The sequence below is a fragment of the Bemisia tabaci genome, chromosome 4 (genome assembly GCF_918797505.1).
Source record: "Bemisia tabaci chromosome 4, PGI_BMITA_v3".
Classification (NCBI taxonomy): domain Eukaryota; kingdom Metazoa; phylum Arthropoda; class Insecta; order Hemiptera; family Aleyrodidae; genus Bemisia; species Bemisia tabaci.
In genome coordinates, this window is record NC_092796.1 from 50,096,391 (window position 1) to 50,114,620 (window position 18,230).

The 18,230-nt window shown below is 39.8% G+C and overlaps 1 protein-coding gene across 14 annotated transcripts in view; it reads left to right on the forward strand.

Moving 5' to 3' along the window:
- LOC109042497 (adenylate cyclase type 5) overlaps positions 1-18,230 on the forward strand; it is a 184,497-nt gene that overhangs the window by 25,906 nt on the left and 140,361 nt on the right. For 12 of the 14 annotated variants that reach the window (XM_072300004.1, XM_072299996.1, XM_019059272.2 and 9 more), the window contains one exon: positions 8,485-8,590. The gene's annotated coding sequence lies outside the window, so the exon portion shown is untranslated. Of the gene's footprint in view, positions 1-2,740; positions 3,354-4,713; positions 5,044-8,484; positions 8,591-18,230 lie in introns of those variants that run through there. The other 2 variants (XM_019059277.2, XM_019059276.2) reach the window with 2 other exon arrangements.

Sequence of the window (18,230 nt, forward strand, 5' to 3'; positions counted from 1 at the left end):
GTTTGCTCACAGCAACGAAGTCGTTTAACAGCCAATGATGAGAAAGGCCAACTGCTGATATGAATACTTAAGTCCCGAAAGAGTAAAAACTTCTCCATTGCTGAAGTTCCAGTGCTGCCGTGTTGTGAAAAAACGCCACCTAAATATTCATAGTTGCAGAATTTTTCCACTATAAATTATTTATTTTCGAGAAAATTTCTCCTTGAGATTTTCAGACAGGTACTATACATCGACTCGTGCCTAAAATTCCATGAAACACTGAAAGAAAATAATTTACAATTTTCACAAGAAATTCAAATTTTACCAGAGGATACCATGCAACGCGCAGAGGCTACTAAGGCGTTCTTCCTCAGCACGGTAGAGTGGAGGGTTCATCGGATGTACTGAGTAAGAACGCCGCAGTGGCGTGGCGTGCTTTGCGATACATCGATTGTTATGCCATTTAAACGTATGGAAAAGGAACGATAGTCAGTGTGTTCGCAGCGAACACCTTCGTAATCGATTCTCTACCATAGGTTTAAAGGCAGAACAATCGATATATCGCAAAGCACGCCACGCCACCGAACGCCGTATGAGCCATCAGGCGTTGTCACATTTCCTTCGCCAAACCACAAATTTTCAGGACAATTTGTGAATATTTCTTGTCCAATTTTTCAGAGGATTTCGTTTAATGTAATTCGATGTACAAAGTCTGAAAATTTCAATGAAAAATTGTCGCATATTTTTTTTCAAAAATAAGTATTTTCAAAGAAGAAATTTGGCAACCTTTGAATGTTTATAGTGCGTTTTTACTTAACGGGGCAGTCCTGTTCGCCTCTGTTACTTCTCTCCGCGTGGATTTGGCAACGGAAAGTGGAAGTGGGCGGGACGAGCGCGCGGCTGAGGACGTGTGAAGAAAGCGCGTGAGGAGTCATAAAATAATGTCTCATGTTGTATCGAAAGCGAGTCAAATGTCAGAAATGGTTGCGGGCAGGAGAGGCGCGCGCCATCAAGAGACGAGACCCGGGCGCTACGAATCATCGACCATCGATTTTTATCCATTTGAAGCTATGGTGAACAATCGATTATCGAGATGTACCCTGATGATCGATCCTTTTCCATGTGTTTAAATGGCGAATCAATCGATTCATCGTATCGCACGCCACTGGTTTCCTGACACTCGCGCCGGACGCCGGATTACAATAATTAAATGAGTGAGTGATGTACGGCACCATGCGGTGCGGTCGTCGCGACCGGAGCCGCTCCTTGGCTACTCCGAACCAGTGCTTTGCGATATATCGATCGATCTGCCATTTAAACCTATGGAAAAGGATCGATGAACGGAGTTACACCTTAATAATCGATTCTTTCCTATAGTCTCAAATGGGGAAATATCGATAATCGATCATTCGAGCTTCGCCACTGTTCCGAAGCCGCACTCGACCCGGTCGGGCGCCGAAAATACTGACGTACGTACTGACGTTGACGCCTTCATCTCCAGCCGAGTGGTTCACGCGTATGTTTCCGTAAACATCAGACGCGGTACATCCTCCTCCATCAGCACTCAGCAGGCCTCAGCGTGGGAAAAATTAATCCCGTGCGAGATACAGAAGACGGTGCGTTCGATCTAGTTTCCACACAATTTAATCAATTAGTTTTTCGTTTCAACAGCTCGGTGCAGAAATTGGGATTGAACACTGGTAAAAAAAGTAGCTTGGATCATGAGTCCAGACTCTTAAAAACATTGACAAGAAAAAATACTCTTGATTCAATTGGATTTTTCCTTGAATCGAAGAGCCAATTCTCTTGATTGAAGCGGATTTCCATTTGAATCAAGAGTATTTTTTCTTGTCAATGTTTTAAGAGTCTGGACTCTAGATCCAAGCTACCTTTTTTTTTTACCAGTGAAGCGTTTTTATAGTACTTACAAATACGTCGCTCCTACAGGGCCATCTGGCATTCCGCGACACTCAAATGCCGCATGCACAATAAGAACAAATGGACGTATTTCTGCCAAACGGAACTATGTGTATTGAGACATGAGCCCTGAGACCCATAAGAGCAAATTGAATTCTCTTATTTTGAATTTATATATATCTTATCATGACTGAAGTCGAAAAGCAAGTGCAGACTTTCCTAATTTGCCAACGACATTTCGTTTCTTGAATTGCCGAGTTGTTTTTTCTCCGCAAGAATTTTAAGCAATGGCCTGGTTACACGCTCAAGTTCCCGTCAAATTCCGATCAAAGAGATGACCAAGATGACGGTCGAGAGTTATCTGGATTGATGAGTAAAATTAATTAAAACAGCGTGTTGATTGGAATAAGCATGAAATAAGCACGGTTGTGTGGAAATCAGATGAAGGATGAGCCCCACAGCTCCATCATCTACCATCAAATTTTTGCAGGCCGCAGAAATTTGATGGTAGATGGTGCGCACCAGTCACTATTTGATCGGAAATTGATGGAAATTTGAGCGTGTAACCATAGCACAATGAAGTATGCTCCTCAAATCGAAGAAATTAAACAGGAGTGAAAACTTTTAACCACCGCAAGTGAGATTACACGTTCTTAAACGTCATCGAGTAACCTAGTCTATACGACTGTTTCTACTCAAAATTACCCACATCTCAATTTGTTGATGACGTGCAATCTGTTAGCTTAGTCTATAATCTTGAATATCTGTGTTCGATTGTGGACAGTGGACCAGGTACGAGTTTTTCGTTAATTTGGACTGCATTATGCAATTTGGACCTATAAATTCCGGCCCGGTTTAAAAACAACGTATGTGCCATTAGTTTCCCTATGCACCTAAGTGTTTTTTCAGATGAGCCAGAATTTATAGGTCCAAATTTCAAAATGTAGTCCATTTATATCCGTAGATACATTCCCGCGAGAGAAGGTGAATGCTGTCGTTAGAGAGGAAGGCGTTAAGAAAAGTTGACACGGCAACAGGAAGGGGAAACTTTTATGAGCTTTGTATAAAATTCAATAGAGTAACTTTTTAATGGACTCTTGTAAACAGTCGAGTTTCGTGATGTTCATTAACATCTAGATGGTCACGAGATAAAGATGTGCTGCTAAATCACAAAATTAGTTTTTTAGGTATTCTTTTATTATTTCAAGAAGAAACATCTGCCCATTCTTCCGTAAGAATCAAGTTATAATCAAATTGGCAAACATGTTGTTAATTTTTGTGTGCAAAATCAGAGCTTCCTTTAACTTTCCTTCGTCACGAGTCGCGGGTATTTTTATTATTTTATTTTATGCAGCGGTGTAAAAGTTTCAACGTGACTTTGCTGGCAGTTAAGCTCCAGGCAACGGCTCTGCGTCCTGTGAGGAAACTTTGCTTTTAGCAGCCTTTCCTGCGTTTACGTAAGAATAGCATTTCTAATTATGTGATATCACCTTTGATTTTTTATTTCTCATATTTCCAGTAGAAATTTTCTTTATTAATTTTATGAAGCAAGCTTCAGTTTTCCTTTCACATTAGTTTGGTTAGTACATTCAATGATACTGTCTTCCATTTTGACAATAGTTGTCGATTTTCCAAATGCCGACCAAGGAAAAATTTGAGTTTAAATTTTACAACAAGACAAGAAATATGGTGACGATGCCCCTCAGCCGTCACGTCGTCTTCTCCACGGAAAAAATACTTCTGAATACCTTTCATAAAGGCGCATTACTCGCACTGCATCTGAAAATGACTGAAAAATTAAAAAAAACACCAATTCAAAGAAAATCTGAATCACGCAAAGGTTTCATTTCTTATTTTTAAATGAGTGAAGAGAAACAAAACCTAGGAATTTAATGCAAAAAGGTCATGAAACATTCTGAAATAAATTTCGAACATTCTTGACGTCTCGTCTGTTGATATTCCTGTCCTAAATTAATTCATAAAAAGCCTCGCTATATACATTTCAACAACAATAAGAGAGCTTGATGTTACATAATAAGATTTTTGGAAATGAACTCGCCTCAGATCAGAGAATATACATTAACCTCATTATAGCAAGGTGATTCGCTTTACCTGCCATTATGCCCCTGATAATATTCATCGATTATTTTTTCAAAAACAAAGCAATTTGTATGAGAATTTCACAGTTACGTGACCGTCATGAAAGCTTTGTATAAAATAAGGCTATTGAAAATTTAAATTCAAGTTGTCTTGAAGCTCATTAAGTGAATCGTGTAAAATTCTGCATGATTCTGTTGTTCCCTCGAGTTAAGTTCGCTTGTTTTTCCACGCCCGTGACTGTCCTCACCACATTCTAGCCGGGTTAGGCGACACTTTTTCTATGTTCCACCACAATTGTAAAGCAAAGTAGGTGTTATTTTCTCTCTGCACTGAGAAAAAACTATGGTTATAATTACCATATTATAGTGGTGTTCAACATGCACTCTTAATTAGTAGTGGCCATAACCAATTATAGTGATAGTTTTACTGGAGCAATCGTAATTTTATAAGTGTGCGTTAGTAAAATTACCATTTAATGGTACAGATATCTCTATTATTGGTTTATGGCAACTACTAATTAAGAGTTCATCTTGAACACCACTAATATGGTAATTATAACCGTAATTTTGTCTCAGTGTGCAACTCCTGCATACATTTTCACACCGAGAAGCTTTGACTTCGTCTGATACTCGCATTTTTCTATTCTTCGTTTCAAAACCGATCAATTTGAATTATTCACATGGAAGCCAAAAGCAAAACAAAACGAAGCGAGGCCATTATCTTATCGGGTGCACCATGCCACCAAAGATAAGCGTGAAATTAGTGAATATGATTTATTGAGCCCTGTCATTCGATGCCGTTTTCTTTTTCGCCCCTCGCGATAATTACGCGAGAAGGAGGTACAAATTATCCCGCCGATGATCGGAGTCGCCTAATTTTAAATTAAACCTAAAAAATATCACGTTGATCGAGGAGGTAATCGGTGGATTAGCCTGTCTCCTTCGGCAACCGTGTGCTTTTCGCGTGGGTTGAGCGCGCGACCGCTCTCCGTCATATGAGAGCAGCTTGTCTTGGGCTTCAATACATCATCGCACCGCAAAAAATAAGGTAATTACCTCGAGCGTGGGTTCCTCACGCCAACAAAAAAAAGGGTCCTCTCGCCTCTATTTCGCTCTTTTTGTTCCTGTGTCGTCTGAGACATTAAGCCCTCGGCTCAGTTGACTCGTCGCATCGCGTGAAAAATACCACTTTAGAAAATATTTAGTCAAATTGAGAAAGACAAGGAAAAATCAACAACGAATACGAAACAAAATTAAGTTGTCCCTCAAAATAAGGTAATTAAATCTCGTGTTACACTGCAGGCGTGACAGTGACACGACTTAGGTATGGACGCTATTTAAGGCTGTTTCAGGACCGGGCAAAAAAGTAATGAGGTCCCCCCCCCCCATTTCTCGCTCTGGAAGCGGCAGACGAGTGGTTTTCCTCTGCCCAACTTCAAAGCGCAGGGTTGGGCAAAATCCCGTCCTGCCTCCATTATAGAATGGAGCCCCTGGACTGAAGTCAAATTTAAACCTACCGAAACTAAACCTAACCTATAGAAGGGCAGAGTAACAAGATGGTCGTGCTGCAGGGTTTAAACTATACGCTAAGGAGAAAAGAAAGTCGACGAAAATAAAAAATTAGAATCCGAGATTTAAGTAAGACTCTATGATTGAAGAAATGTATGTACATAGGTTGTCCCAATAGTACTGCACGTTTTTTCTTTTTGGACGAACGGTAGCAGATATCAAAATGCGGTTTGTGTAGTCTTAAAGACCGAGCAATTACTGATGAAACAAGACAAGTTCGAGCTCACTAAGTCAAAAAATGACCAAGTTATAGTGTTCTGAAAATGCCTTGTAGAGGTGACCCCTACAGGATTTTTAGCTTCTTTTCTGGAAAAAAAACAAAGAATTAAAGATTCAAGTGGTTTCATTAAATCAATTTTACAGAATCTTACCAAGATTACTAGCATTTACTCTTCTTCATTGGACGACTGGACACTAGTTTCCTTCTCAAAATACCTTCCATCACCTGCCACACAGCGCCGCGCCGCAACCGTTCTTCCCACTTCTTCAAACATGTTTTTTCGAATTCTTCTTGCCTGATGTTCTTTAAGAAAGTTTCAACAGCTCTATTTATCTCGTTGATGGAGTTCAATTTCCAAACTTACAAAGTTAAGGCCATCTGGTGTAGTAAGAATAGGGTATTTCTGCAAATAGCTCAAAATGGATTTGACTCCTGTGCCATTGATAAATTGTTGCAATCTTAAACGGCACGTAGCATCAAAAGCAGTAAGCATCACATATGGGTTCGGAATGTTCCTCTATCCAAGACAAATATTTCTGAAGGAGTTCTTTTTCTTCTGGACTCAAGTTATCTGAAATCAAAAACAACACAATTATCAAACTGAATTTGGTGCACAAGTTTTCCACGAATAATTTTAATTATTTGAGTAGCATTAACAACACAGGGTCTTCAAAAAGTTTAGCTCCTCGATTTCTTTGATCTCTCCTCTAAGGTGTTAATGGCTAATTGTTAAAAGCACCAAATAAACGTATCTACTAACCAACCATACATGAAATATTCGGGGTGGAAGACAACGTTGCAAGAGATTTTGCAATCAATATGGTAGCCAAATTATTGTTGCGGAGTGTTAAATTAATCTGATCATATGTATCGATGAACTCTGTCAAAATCGATCGCCCGTCCCATTTGTCGTTGCCACATATCGTGTAGCTGTCCGTTGATCTTGTAATTGTAGACCTCAGAATTTATCAGCACGGCAAAAGCTGCGATTGCCAGGTGGCTATAAAGTTCGTAATCAATTGATTTTTTTGTTATAACTAAATTTCTTCGCAAAAGTACAAAATTTATTTATTTAATTATTTTTATTTTTTCAATTTAGAACAGAATCAGTCAAAACGATTTGACTATGGTACAGGTCAAGTTACATATTATACGAAACATCACGATACATACATCACATTACGTCGTGTATGAATTTTTACTGAAATGAAATGTCAGTTTAGCACTTAACTTCCAGGAATTCATGTAGGCTACAAAAATCCTTCTCAATTAAGAAGTTCCTAGAAGAAGGAAAAATACTGTAAAGTCTGAGTTTTTTTTTTTTTTAAATAAAGTTGAATCGTTTTAGATCATTTGTTGAATATTTGAGTGCACGAATATTTAATATGAGATTCCGTTGAGAAGTTTGCCGAACTGCAAGCTATGCTTGAAAAACAAATTGCTCAATATATCGTCCATATAGTCATCGAAAAGTTGTAATGTGAGGTGATGACCAAAATGAACTTTTACACACGGTGGAAGTCGTCAGCGCGTTGTCTACGAAATATTTTGTTTCTGACGAGAAAACAGGACCTCAGTCAAATTTCCGTACCACGGGACCAAACTTTTCAGTTCAAGCTCAAACTACAACTGATTGGTGTTTTCCCCAAAAATCGTTTATCATCATAGGTAATTCATATAAATCAAAATTCCTTCTGAGAAAAACGTCATTGTTGACGTCAACGTCGGTGTTTGACGTCATTCACCTCCGTCTGTTTCTTCGTCTTTCATTTTGGTTTCATCGGAGGCGCACTAAATGTGTACTCTCGTATTGATTGATGAATTGGCATTACTAGTAAGCATGAAATGGACGTATCTCTGCCAAACGGATCTATGTGCATTATGACATGGGCCCTGGGCCTGGGACCCATAAGTATATACGCATAACAGGCCTCACGTCATAATGCACGTTGCACATAGTTCCGTTTGGCAGAAATACGTTCAAATGTATCACTTTGGCGTCAGTCGACGCTGTCTTCTGATGACCCATCAATTTTGAACTTAAAAATGCCGTGCCTAGGAAGATTTTATTATTTCTTGCTCCTCATGTTTAGTAATCAAAACAGTTAAAAGGCTTGCAAAAGTGGCACTCCGTCGACTCTGTTTATTTCACTTAGGAACTTTAATAATACAATTTTACTTTGAACTTCATGTTTTACTCTGAATGTCATCAAATTTCAGTGACTGTTGACTCTCGTAACAATCTCAAGAAACGATGAAAATCAAGGTTTCCAAATGGACTGTATGTTGAATAGATGCACTGAAAAATAATTATTAGCTAAAAGTTTGATTGATCTGAAATTTGCCGCCAAAAGTTATTTTTACCTTGATTCAAGCAGAACTTCAACAAAAACAATAATAAAATGCTTGGGTTAAGTAGAAAAGTACTTTAAATTAAACAGCAGCATTCTTAGTCCCAGGAAAGACTATTTCTTAGCAGACAATTTAAAACATTTGTTTCAGCGAGAGGGATATATTTGTATTTGAACTGCGCACACTCCAATAGAAGCCCTAAACTATTTATGGGTTTTCAAGAACCGAAATTTTGAACCTAAATTGTCTACAATGTCCTTCAGGTTTGTCCAACAAATTAAATTGGCATATAACTGAATGGCGTCACTTTTTTTCATTACATTTGACAACCTTCTTTTCTATTTCCAGTGGGCGGATCCACCAAGGAACGTGTGATGCGAATGTTCGGCCTCTTTGGCGGCTTGCAACTTGGCAATCTGGACTGTCTTAATGCTTCCATCATTTTTACATAAAGGTCAGTTTGGAATTTGTGGATAGTTTTTTTGGGTCACCTTTTGGCACAGTTGTCACGTTGAATATCTGAGTCTTATTACAGTCAAGTTTTGGCTGAAAATGACTGTTTAATATGTATCGCACGTTTAGTTGAAATGCACGATAAATTAGTCCATTATGGATGACGTGCTCGTCATTTTCAATCACTTATAGAATTTTGAGATTTTCAAAATTTTGTAACTCATTTCCTTTTGAAGAATGAGAAATCTGATTTCCTTTTGAATACACGGACACATTTCTGTAAGTAACTCTGAAAACTAGGCGAATGGCCGACACTTTTCCTATCACGTCCTATACCTGTATACATAACAAAATACGTCTTTCGGCACCTGACCAGAAAAAGCTATGAAGCTACATGTTTACATACCTGGATTTTAATCACAATTCCAATTTCAAAGGTATCTTTTAAAATAAAGACAGGAAAAAATGAAATTCGAGGTTTCTGTCGCAAAATACTGTAATATTTTCGGCAACACTAAAATACACCAAAGCCCACAGCAAAGAAGAATGACTTTCATTTCGGCGAAGTCCTCTATGTTGTTCTATGAACGAACTTCCGCACCAAAATTTTATACTCCATCTCTGTTAGGGAATTTTCATTTCTATTTTATGAACTTCCTCTTTCAAGATGCTTTTCTTAACTCTGTATAAAAGAGCTGAAAGTCTTTCAATTTGTTGAGTCGTTTCCTTCCCACGGAATATTTCCGAGAAAAACTCATTCATGAAGCTTTTGAAAAACTGGAAATCATGTCTGGGGCCACATTGAATCAAACAAAACAATGCTACGCAAGTAAACTCAAGGGAAGTTAATTCGCGCTTCCAATGAAACTCAATCCAGCCTCTGACTTAGTGGGCGGTGTAAGCTGCCTGCAAGGACCGTCCAGGCTATGGAGTTCTTTCCAACAAATTCCGAATATTAGTATTTCCACTACGCGAGTCGGTGTCAGACATTCTCCTCTCTAGCTAATTTGATCTTGTTAACACATTCAGCTCATCAATCTGTTTTTATGAATTTTTTTAAGAATCTCATGCATCATAATTCATGTTTATAGTCAGAGCTGTATACCTCGCAGGACTTAAGAAAATTTATCATATAAATGTATCGCAAAAATTGTCCCAAATGCGCAGGCATTCAACCGATGATTGATTTGACTACTGACTCGCGACATTTGAATGCCAGCGTGAAGAACACAGTCTTTCACCTGCACACATGTAGAGATTAGTCACTAAAATTTTACTTATTTAGATTTTTAGTAGTGTCTAGCAGCGTTAATCTTGCATCTGGAAGCTTAATCACTGAAAAAAAAGGGTTTGGATTTTTGCCGGAATATCGGTGTACAACACCAACTCCGGATAGCTGATATGGCCCCAGCTAGTTATTTTGGATAGTAGGCAAACCCGATTTTGGTATCTACGCTGACTCGGAAGTTTAGCTAATATCTAAACTAGTTGGGCATAAATCTAAACCTGGTTTGGATCGCTAAATTGAAGCATCGGCAGCAAATTTTGGGGTTTGTAGCCAGGGGACAGTTGAAAAGAGCCCCCCAAAATGGATTATTTACGGAAATAATGTCTAAAACCGCGAAAAATATGGTCCACGAGACTTTTAGAGGCATATTTCTCGGTGTTTACGTGCAGAATTTTTTTGGCCTATGTCGGGATTAGAACCTGGGACCTACCTAACCGAAGACGAGGATCCTACCTACTGAGCCATGCCGAGAACTTAAAGTTGGGGACGAAAAACCCGCATTTAGCTTCCAATTGCTAGGACAACCAGGATATCTTGACCAATTTACAAAGCTTTTGTTCGATTTTTACTTTAATGCATTATTTTACTTCATTTTATTTTTTCACTTCATTATATTATTTTACGTCATTTGTTTTACTTCATTTTGTGTTTTTGGTTGATTTTCTTTAGACTTCAGGTATTTTATGTATTTACTTTATTTATTTATTGACTTTATTTTATTAATTTACTTTATTTTATTTATTTACTTAATATTATTAATTTACTTTATTTTATGAATTTACTTTATTTTATTTTTTACTTCATGGTATTTTTTTACTTTATTTATTTTTTTTTTAGGTAGGTGCTTCGTTTTATTTTTTTTCATTCAACAGGGATGAAAGTAATTGTTCCTCAAATTTTGTTATAATCAGCATTTCCTTACTCTCTCTAAAATAGGAAAAAATGATGAAGGTCTTAAATAAAAAAGATTAGCTTACAAGGGGGAAAGTGGATAGAATGCCTAGTCAAATTCTAAACACGCATTATTCCCTTATTATGCAGTTCCAAAAGGTCATACCAGAAAAAATCTTTTGCTCAGTTTCAAGGTATTTTTTGGTAAATGATAACAATCCTGGCACGGAATAAGAACCCAGTGTATGTAGACAGCATAAAAATAATATCACTGAAATTATTGATTTTCGTTATGAATTCATTTAACAGGTACTTGTAAATTTAAATTGAATGTAGGACAAGCATCCATCAATTTTTTTATCATCAATCGATCAAAAAGGTACACTACCCACCCATTACAAATCTGATACCTAAACTCAAATCATTAAAATACAAGAAATCAGAGGATAACAGGGCTCTGGCTTTTCATCACCACATAATTCTCTGGAAATTAAAATTTTGGACATGCTAATGATGTAGCATTAAATGGATCGGTTCTTCTCCAGACTTCTAATCCTCTATTCTTGACTCCTGAATAATGGGCACAGAAAAACACAGCTTATAGGAAGACAAACCTGGAGTCATAACCGGTTCCATGAAAATGAAACATACTATTAATATTGTAACTGAAAATGGGGCTAGATATGTAAAGTTGCTAGTAGGTGTATATGTACTTAAGTACTTACGAACTTCTCCTCCGTGCTAATCATTGTTGTTCAGTTATCTGCAAAGTAAGTTCTGCAGGTTGGAAGTGTGGGTACATTGAAGGATATTCTGCTAACTGTCAAATTATAGTTCCGCAATTCAATTGCAGTAAAGAGCTAGAAACTATAATGTTGAACTAAGCAGGTTTGATGGATCGATATTCTAGAGAAGATGGAGAAATGAGTTGAAATAAAATGATTTCAGGGCAGCCTTTGAAAGAATTCCTCCAGAACCGGTGCCGGACACGGGAGCTGTCAGCAATAGATTTCGGGTGCAGATTGCAAAACGACGGTGGTGGCGCGACTGCGGATTGCACAGGAGTTAGGGCGCTCCGCGAGAATATTATGAACAATACCTATATGAAGCGTGTGGCTCATTTTAGAACTTTGACTTTTAGAAGTTTTCTTGACCGGACTGCGGGCCGAACGCTGCCTTTTTTAAACGGTATATTACAGAGAAGTGCAGGTAAAGGGGAATTGTGTCGATATAAAAGAAGGGGCAGTGGACTGATTAATCGGAATAACTGGTCAAACAGTGGTTGCCCATTTTTGAGAGTGATTCTTTTCGCTCTAAATGTTTTTACTTTTTTCTTTAGGCCTTGTCTCCACGGGCCGTTTCACGAGATTTGTCCCAGCGTTAAATTCCACTAACGAAGTTGAGAAAAATATTGAGTTAATCAATATTTTTCCCAGTACCAAGTATGGTACTTGTACCTCTAGGACCCACTGAGAGGAGAGGAAGAAGTGAAACGAATTGTGCGATATTTTATTCATTACTCCATTGTTAATGTTCGTTTCGTTAAAATAATGTGTATAATTGTCAATTGAGTGCAATTAGTATTTTAATCCCGGTTAAATACTCGACTTTATCTAATTTATCTTCTCGTGCAAACTAGTCGCAGGACTGTATGATCCCCGTCTCGTGGAGACGGTAACTGGGAAAAATCCCAGAAGTTTCACACCTGCGATTCGAACTTGGGACAAATCCTATGAAAACGTCCCGTGGAGCGACAAGGCCTTACCTTTCTCCTCTTGTATTTTAATCCCCCTAACAAGGGGAACTTCCCAAGCTGCCGCCTCCGATCGGGCTGAAAAAATTCGTACGAACTCTTTGGATGAATTTATTTGACCCATATTTTTTTGTTTTTTCCAATGCCCCCCAGAAACACCCCAAAATATTCCGGAAAGTTTTGCTTTGAGCGCTTGAGTCTATATACGCAGTATAGCAGCACCCCCTTACTGTCAAGTGGTGGCTCTGCGGTAGCGCGCTCGCCCAGCGATCTGACGGGCTCGGGTTCGATTCCCGAGCACCGCGCCAAATTTTTACGACCGAATTTCATATTCTCACACATTTTCACATCGATTCCCATTTGATACGTTAGATCTTAAAACATCGATTAATTTACAACCATCAACGATCAATAACTTCTTCAATTTGAAGTATAGATTTTTTTTGGGAGGGGGGGAGGGGTCACGCGCGCGATATTCTCGCCAGTCACTGTACTTTCACATTAGCAGACGACCCGCTCCGCCCCCTCACATCAACATATTTCTCCCGATCACCCGTATGCGTCATGATTTTTCCCATCATTATCCAGAAAATGATAATGAAAAATTACTACGAACATTCAAATTAAAAATGCTACAATTTTTCATTATCATTTTCTGGATAATGGTGGGAAAAATCATGACTCATACGACCGGGTGACATGACTCATGACTCATTCGGGAGAAATATGTCGATGTGAGGGGGCGGAGCGGGTCGTCTGCTAATGTGAAAGTACAGTGATTGGCGAGAATATCGCGCGCGTGACCCCTGCCCCCTCCCCAAAAAAAATCTATACTACTAAAATTGAAGAAGTTATTGATCGTTGATGGTTGTAAATTAATTGATGTTTTAAGATCTAATGTATCAAATGGGAATCGATGTGAAAATGTGTGAGAATATAAAATTCGGTCGTAAAAATTTGACGCGGCGCCCGGGAATCGAACCCAGGCCCGCCGGATCTCTAGGCGAGCGCGCTACCGCAAAGCCACCACTTGATGGTAAGAGAATGCTGCTATATTGCGTATATAGACTCAAGCGCTCAAAGCAAAATTTTCCGGAATTTTATTGCGCATTTTTTGCGCGCATTTATTGCTAATTAGTTTTTGATGAGTCAATATTTCCTAGATTTCTCATTTTTAATAAATTTTCCGCTTCATATATAAAACCTTCTTCAGTATGTACAGCATCAACTTGTTTTGAATCCCCCGCCACCTCTTTTTAAAAGTCAGAGAGTTTTTAGAATCTTGTCCATCTGTATTACAGGTCGTCAATTTTTACAGCCCACAAGCTGTTCGTTAGTTCCTCAGATGTCCGATTCAATTTAGAGATTCAATTCTTCAATCCCGCGGCCAAAGTTTGTTTACATCATACGAGCGCCCTAACTCCTGTGCAATCCGCAGTCGCGCCACCCGTCGTTTCGCAATCTGCAGTGCACCCGAAATCTATTGCTGACAGCTCCCGTGTCCGGCACCGCTCCAGAACTAATCTCTGGTTGAGTCATATGAAGTGGTAAAACTTTGAACCTCTTTGCCTGAATTTGATTTTGATGCAACTTGGTACCTTCCTACAAAATACAGTCCATTTCATGGATATATTGGATACGCAGTGACTGTTATGAAAAACCAAGGCGGATAAAGAATGAAAATATATTTTGAGGTTAGCTTTAATGAAAAATAAACAATTGTGTTCTGGCGCTGAGCGGAGATGTAAATTGATTTCTAAGTTGTTATACGAAGTTAAAAATATTTCAGATGAGTTACCTGAGAAAAAATTGTCACCTTAAAATCTATGTGCCGCTGAAAGAAACCAAAATATTGAGCTTTGATACATACATGAGGTCCTGATTCTAATTACGAGCGACTCATAGATAGGTACACACTGTTACTATCCCATGTATTAAAACAATAACACCGATATCGAGCGATCAAATGATGATTTGGATAATGCTGATGTTTCTTGATTTAACAAACTGATGATAAGAATCACTGTCAGACTAAAGTCCTCCGGTTTCGAACGCGAATTCTTGTCACGCAGCACGCCGCTCGAACGAACAGATTAGTTAAACATCTACACTCTTGAACGAAGGAACACTGCCTTACTTGAAAGATTAAAGATCAGCAATAATGCTTTCAGATGTGTTTAGTTTAATGATTAAAGAATTAGTAACATAATACCTTGACTCACCCACCGGGATGGTGTTATTGTTATCAGTTTCTGTTGACATCAACAGCACTGACTGACTGAGAGTTGAGTTCTACTGCATTCAGAGAGCGCCACTGATTCCGAGAATGAGCGGTGAATTTGAAATAGCACAGCACTTGAGATAATCAATTTTTATTACTTTTAATTCGTTAACCGACTCGATACGACCGACTCGCGACGCCATTAGCATTTCAACTGAGACTGAAAAAGTAACGGACTTTTTTAAACGCACGTGATTCGTCACTGCACCTGCCTAAACAGTTTGTGACGGTATATGGCCAGTTTGGATTATAGCCGAACTAGTTCAGATATTACCTAGAAGTGGTTTAGATACAACATAAACTTTTAGGTTTGTGATGAATCTAAAATGAGGTTTAGATAGTATATAAACTTAGTTATGCTAGGAGCTCAAAGGTTTTGTTTCCTACTTCAAACAGTTTGCCTATTAGCCTAATCGCCGCTGAACTGACCAGTTCGGCTAAAATCTGACCCTTTTTTTTTTCAGTGATCAAACGTATGGTCGAAATAACTCAACATATGGTTCCGGCTGTTGCATTTCCTGGGGATCATTAGCATCTATATCATTATTATCCTTTTTTTCCGCACTACATCTAAACAGTGAAAGCGTCAACCAATTCAGTTATATCTCCATTGGGGGTTTTTACCAGGGGGCAAACAAAACTTTAGTAGATGGAGTTGGATTTAATATCGTCGTATGGAACCTGGGTTTGCGATAGTTTTACATACAACCTATACAATGAACCTCGAGGAAAGATTGGCACTTTGGAAGATTACAATTGAAATAGCCTCGACGGACGACTTGAGAGGAGACCAAAGGCGTGGCGTGCTTTTGCGATTTATCGATTGATCTACCATTTAAGCATATGGAAAAGGATCGATGTACAGGGTGTTGGCAACGAACACCTTAATAATCGATTCTTTTCCACAGCCTCAAATGGGAAAATATCGATAATCGATCATTCACGCATCGTCACTGGGAAAGACAGATTTTTCCACGTCTTTTCTGCAGATTTGACCTATTTCTAAACCGTGTTCAAGCGAGATGTGCATTAAACAAATGAGGTGTTTACAGGGGAACCTACAAGCACGCACATGGTTACTAAGTTTAGTAGAGGCTTGGGGTTTTTTTGCGAGTGCAGTGTTCCCTGCACAGTCCTCACCCTTTTCTCGCCTCACTCGGACTTTTTCAATTGGAGTACGATTTGCAATAAGAAACCATTTTTTCTGGCTCATTGACTCAACTACGAGTAAAAGTGTGTCCATCAATGGTTTTTGCGTCAAGACATTGGTTCCACATTAAAATAATGCATTTTTCCCTTCCTAATGGACATAACCTCTCACGCATGAGCAACTTTGGAACTTAATTCATCTAAGTCATCGTGCGCCTAGAGCTATCGGAAAATGCACATCAGACTGCGTCGTGGAAAATTAATCCGATCCTTTCGCTCGATTTGACAAATTTTGGGTGTGCATTAAAGATGAGATTGTGCCTAATTTGCGTAGATGTCATTAGATATTTTCTACCCGCATTTTTTTTCATTTTTTTATTAATAAGAACAAAATGCGCCTAACTTAATGAATGACCCTCATATCATCATTCTTTGTGACAGGTTCTATGAAAAGGGACCGTATCTTCCGAGGGCAAACTTTCTAGGAGGGGAAAAGGTCAAAATTGGCGATTTTAAGCTCCCAACGGGACACCTCTCTAGAAGCCAAGGAGCAAGCTACGCGCGGTTTTACGTTAATTTTTGTCACCACAGAGGGCGCTAGCCGTCTCTTTACATGGTGCGTGCAAGTCAGAGAGCGCCAACCCAAATTAAACCTAAAACTGAAACCGAAAAATTCCGAATTTTTGTTTTTGAACTTCCAGACGTCATATTTTCCTCGAGTTTTGAGCTTTCAGGGTCATAATTGCGTGAAAATGTCCATATTTTTCTCCTTTATGCAGTTATGCTTTACCTCGATATTGGATTTTTTTAAGATAAAGTCTCGTTTCACAGATCCTGTCGCATTTGCAAAGCAAAACATTTTTACCGTAGAAGAACAAAAAACTGCATTCTACGGAAAAGGTACCTTAGTATAAATATTTTCCTGAGTAACCCCCGGACTTCCTTTACCCCCCCCCCCCCTTTTCCAAATTTTGCTCCCTCGCAATCACAAGCGGATCCAGACCCCCTAAACGGGAAGAGGGGAAGAGGGATTCCGGGGGGCTTTCTCCAAGAACTTGTCAAAATTTTAAAGCATCCTATACTCACATGAAGTCCAATTCGTCACGAATAATAACTAAATATCAGCGATCTTCCTCCTTCTTTCCTCCGTCCTACCTTCTTTCTTTCTTCCCTTTTCCTCCTCTTTTTTGAGGGCAACTGGGGGGGGGGCGTACATCCCCTCGCCCCCTTTAGATCCGCCGACGCCCAGAGTTTCAGCCCACGCGCCGCAACTGTTCCTTCATTCTGCATCGCGCCACGCCTAACAAGACGAGCGAATAGAGGGAAGATTGGACGCGGGAAAGAAAACCCTCAAAAATTCCAGCGGAACCCGGAACGGAATGAGGTTCCGGCTGTCTCCGGGTGAAGGATGGGGGACGAGGGGATTAAAATGAATCAATCCTAGCCGGGAATCGGGGGATCGGGGCTGGGCAGGGCTTTATTGCGGCCCCGGCGCGACTGGATGCGGCTCGCTTGGCGCTCCTGTTGGCGGTGTCGCTACTCGTGAGCGATTACGTAACCGACGGTGCCGCCGCTGAAAAATTAGCCGCTCCGACCGAGGCGACCGGGGACCGACGACGGCGGCACTCGATCGTCTCGTCTTCCGCGCTGAATTCGTCGTGCAAAGATCAATATTGACACAGCAGGTACTCCCGCCGATTACGCCGGGCCCCGCGCTCCGGGAGTGGTAGGCGACCCGCTTGGCAACTCCCGCGCGGCCCGGGATCTCCTCTCAAAGCGATATTAATTACTGTCCCGGAAATCTCAGTCCCATCCGAGAGCCAGAACGAGAGCGAGCGGGCACCGAATTAATAGATCAGTGCGCCCTCTCCTTTAACCTCTTGCAACGAACCTTGTTTCGAGGCTTCCGATCCCGTGTACTCGCGGCGAGTAAGTGGCGGGAAATTGCCTCGCCGCTCCGTTTGCGGTGTTTTCGAAATTGATTCGAAATTAGTGCGCTGCGTTTCGAGGGCTAGCCGACAGTAACGCCTAACTGACGATTTTGGTGAAAATGAGTTGGCGATTTTGCCGAATTTTACAGTATCATACTATATGCACAATGGAAAAAAAAACCAAATTGGATCTAGAGTCCAGACTCTTAAAAACATCGACAAGAAAAAGTACTCTTGATTCAATCAGAATCTAGCTTAAATCAATAACCAAGCCTCTTAATTTAAACGGAATTGCCTCGCCGCTCTGTTTGCGGTGTTTTCGAAAGTGATTCGAAATCAGTGCGCTGC